This window comes from Gavialis gangeticus, unplaced genomic scaffold (assembly GCF_001723915.1).
Source record: "Gavialis gangeticus isolate Ggan-Ray unplaced genomic scaffold, GavGan_comp1, whole genome shotgun sequence".
Taxonomy (NCBI): Eukaryota; Metazoa; Chordata; order Crocodylia; family Gavialidae; genus Gavialis; species Gavialis gangeticus.
This window is the reverse complement of record NW_017729022.1, coordinates 152545816-152550270: the sequence shown is the minus strand read 5'-3', so window position 1 is coordinate 152550270 and position 4455 is coordinate 152545816.

Here is a 4455-nt window from a genome sequence, read left to right as displayed (position 1 = left end):
TATATTCCTTAAAGGCATATTAGGACTGATTTGTTTATGTTTGTAAAACACTTTGAAGATAAAAGGTACTATGCAAGTGTTCTGTTTGTTGTCTTTGAAAATAAATAGAGCCATTAGGCTGATGCTAATTTTCTTGTACTTATACTGGTAGTTTATCATGGAAATCGCCTCTTCTTCCTTTTTCAAACTCAGGATCCAGTCCCTGACATATTGCAGGGGTTTCGGTGGGAGTGGTGCCGATGCTACTGGCAACTTATTATAACCTTTAAATGTACAAAGCCAAGAGCAATAGCTGAGTATAAGAAAGAAGAATTCCACTTCATCTAAAATAGGTAATAGATATGTGTAATCACATAGGAAACCTAAAAAAGGTTTTGCAAAAGGCTGTGAAACAAATCTTCCTGATAATATTTTTAGAACAAGTTTTTTGTTTTATGGGGGATGGGTTGTTTTTTAAAAAATGCCTTTCTGGTTGGTTAGTGTGCTTGACTTGGAATGAAAGACGAATGAAGCACAAGATTTGCAATCAGGAGATCTTTCAACTGCATCCATTCAGTTACAAAATCCCTGTTTGGCTTTGGGCAAATCATGTAAGGCTTGGTTTTGGCTTGACTGATATCACTACAAGAATAGTGAGTATAAGACCACTTGAATCCTATACATCCTTTCTAGACTCTGAGCCCAGCCATTTATAGTTAAATGCTATGTATCTATTTCACCTCCCCTTCACTGTCTCCCTGAAGGAAAAAGGAAGCAATAGGCAGAACCTTTTTCTGCCTTCTCCATATGCCAACGAGTGTACCTGAGACAACAGGAGGAAGTACTAACATAGAGTAATCCATTACTGGCCAAGAACTGTAGCATTTACCTACTCCCTTAGACAAAGGGGAAGTGGCTGTGCACCTGCCATTATACAGGACAAATTGTCAATGTGGCCTTTAGCAACAGTTCTTGGTGTTTTTCTCTACTCTTTCTTTAAAAAGTGGATGAGAGCTGATATTAAGATAATTCATTAGCGTTTGCAAGTGGTTTGTGATCATCAGGTGGAAGATGCTGTAGATGTGCACATTGTTGTACCTCATTTCCGTAGAGCGTAGTCATCACTGTTTTTTCTTCAGAATTGGCAGGGATTTGTCACTTTCTACCAGTCAGTTCAGTTTTTCTTGCTGATTCAGGTAATTTAATAACCTTTCACTGCTGTATTTCAAGAGCATACTCCTAAATTGAGCTACTTGGTTTAAAGGAGGAAGGATTTAGCTTTAAAAATTAGCTGCTGCTGCTATTTATTTGTATTGCAACAGCACTTCCAGGCCTCAAACAAAATAAAGCCTCTTATGGGAGGCACCTGACAAACACAAAACAAGAGCAGATCTATGCATTGAGGGGTTCACACTTTAAGTAGGTAAAGGAGGAAAGAGAAACTTATGGCCCATGTTCCAGATAGGAGACCCAAGACACATAGAGCGTAAGTAATTTGCCCACAGAGGAAGTACGTGTCATGATCAACTGAACCCAGATTTCAGGAGTTTCAGTGCTGTCTTAACCACAAGATCAGCCTCCCTGTCTGACCAGTGATTGTCCTTCAGACAGCTGAATGTAACAAACCTAATGTTTTGGGGTTGTTTTTTTTCAAGTTTAAAGGATTTATCTTGTGAAGGTTCTTTGCTTCATCAGCACCTGGCTTACTTCCAAATGCCTAACAGACTGTAATGTCAGGATCAGAGCTGGACATTTTCCATCTACATCCAAAAGAGACATTGGATCTTCATTGTCCTTCCTAAATGTAAAGTGTCTGGAAGGTAGAGGGAAGATGCATGAAACAGTAGTCCAGATGGCATTCCACAGCCTGAGAAGAAACATCTTGACCCATGAATATGGGTTAAATTCAACAGATGTAGAGCCCACAAAACACAATGAGCTGTCATAGCCAACAACTGTGGAACAGCAGTATTTTTTTCTGAGTAGGGCTGTGATTACAAGAAATATCTTTGATAATTATACTTCCATTAAATGTATGTTTTAGCCGGCATTGATTTTAAATCAATGCAATAACATTTGTGAAAGATTTCTCATTAAAATCTCAGATAAGCGTTCTGCATGTGAGACATATTTCTCATTTAGTTCTAAAATTTTGTTGCAGCAACATGACAGGCTAGGAGCAAAGAAAGGATTTGAGCTCTCGACTTGCTTTGTGCCCTGATAGTACATGAAGCCTAAAAGGCTGTTATTTTTTTCTCCCGACTTCAATTAATGTACTTTTAAAATGATTAAACATATCATGCTGTGACTTCTAAAATGTCAACAAGCCTGTAAACTTGGGAGACAGGAATGTAATAAAATAGGTAATAGGAGATTCAATAGTTAATAGAGGCCCTGAAGTGTGAGTGTATACAGTAGCTGTATATTGGAAACTGTGCAAATGAAGATGGCTTAGTATTGCAAACTGAGGAAGAAAATTGTTTTTAATTAGCACCTTCATAAGAACTGCTGATTAATACTGTTTGGTTTGGTGAAAAGCTTTCAGCTGAGTAATTTGTACAGCCATTACAACAGTTTTGTTAGACCAGGACTCCTGTTGTTAAACACAAACAGCAGATGATAATGGTGGAAGATGAGTTTGTCATGTAACAATTTACCTTATTGAAAAAAGCTTTATATAAAACCCAATACAGTAGGTACCAGCAGAAATCACATATTTTAAATCCTTCCAAAATTGCAGTGTGCCATGCTAGTGTGTTTTTTCATGGACTAGAAACAGATTTTATATCATTTATAAAATTATATATACAATTTAAAGGTGTTGTAGCATGGACAGACCACTTTACTGGTAATGCTTTACATCAGGATATTAAAGTGCTAGTGTATTCAAACACCTTCTAAGTATACAAAGTAGGTTTAAAAATTGAAAGGTAATTAAGTAATATTGTTCACATGCAAATGTGTGTTTGTGCCTTTTGCACTGAAATTACATTCCATGTTTGTGTAAGGTCTAGCATTTATACCTAAGGTTTTAAGGAGATTTCTTCCAGGAAAACTATTATTGACTGCTTTTGCTTACTGTTTTTTTAATTGACAATTAAAAATAAAAACCCTTTATCAATATCTGGTAATACTGGGACATGCATATTGTTGTTACCCCCAATAGGATATTTAGTACAGTCTATAGAAAAAGAGGAACATTTATTAAATGCAGGAACAATACAGGAATATGTGCATTAAATTATTATACTAACCAAGGATGGTAAGATCTGTAAATTATTGGAGTGCCATAATAGAACATGAGAGTTTTCCTTTAGACAGGCCTTCGGGGTAATAACAAGGGTTGAGACTCACGACAGTGCCAAATAAGCTTTAGACAGCATAATAGTCTGCAAAGAAAAGCCACAGAGCACTAATGTGAAAGAAGAGCTGTCCACCACATGCAGCAAAAATCACCAAAGGTCATTTTATGGTAGCAATTGTGACATAAAATTGGTGGTCATGCTACATGTCTAATACTCAGCACAGCTTTATAAATGATGGGCCCCTAGCGATGGCTGTCATTAAGTGCTTTCATCATAATAAACTTTAAACTGTTGGCTTTATGAATCGCCAGCCAGCTTCAGCTGTTCGTTGGATGGAGCTTGCAGTGCCTTAAGTGTGACAAGGCCTATTAGGAACTGCAACCATGTTTCAAGCGTACTTGGCTTTCCCACTCCTGGGGTGATTGCTGCCTATTAAATGGCATCTGGGAAGATTTTCCTCCAGCAATCTCTGATCAAGAGCTTTTTTGGGCTTTGACCTGCATTTCCTTCAAGACTTTCTTTGAGGAGTTTTATAAGAGCAAAACTCCAGAGGATTTATAGCCACTTCTGATTAATACCTTTTCAGTTTTTCTAGCAACTCTCCCACTGCTACATGGAGAAAAGCTTTCATTGTTCCTAAGGTGCTTATTTGTGACCTTTTCTCTGCTTTCTGATTCCCTCTAACATGTTCTCAGTGAAATCCTTGGTGCGCAACCAAGACAGTGGTTGAAGTTGCTACAGCTTTATAAAAAGTGGCCTTTATTTAAAAAAAATAAGTAAATGGGACTCCTCCTATTTACATTTCAAATGTAATAGCCTAGCATACTAGCATCACAGTTACAAGCTAGCAATCTGAGCTCCCTTTCCTATAAAACAATTAATAAAGTATACATTCCATCAAATGTAAAAAACATTGCTAACTCCCTGGGGCTTCAGCAGCGTGTGGTATATAACATAGGCCTGATCCTCCCAGTATGCCTTTCCCAATTACCTAGGAGTATAAATTAGCCTTTTAATATGTAACTGGGCAGTTTACAAATCCATGCTCTGGCATACCAATGGGGAAAACAAGTTTTGGAGTCAAAAGACCTTCCTGAAGAACACTGTCAGCAATTCCTCCTCTTTGTTGTGGTGTTGCCTCTATGTAAGTGATGCTGCTGACCACAGGGAG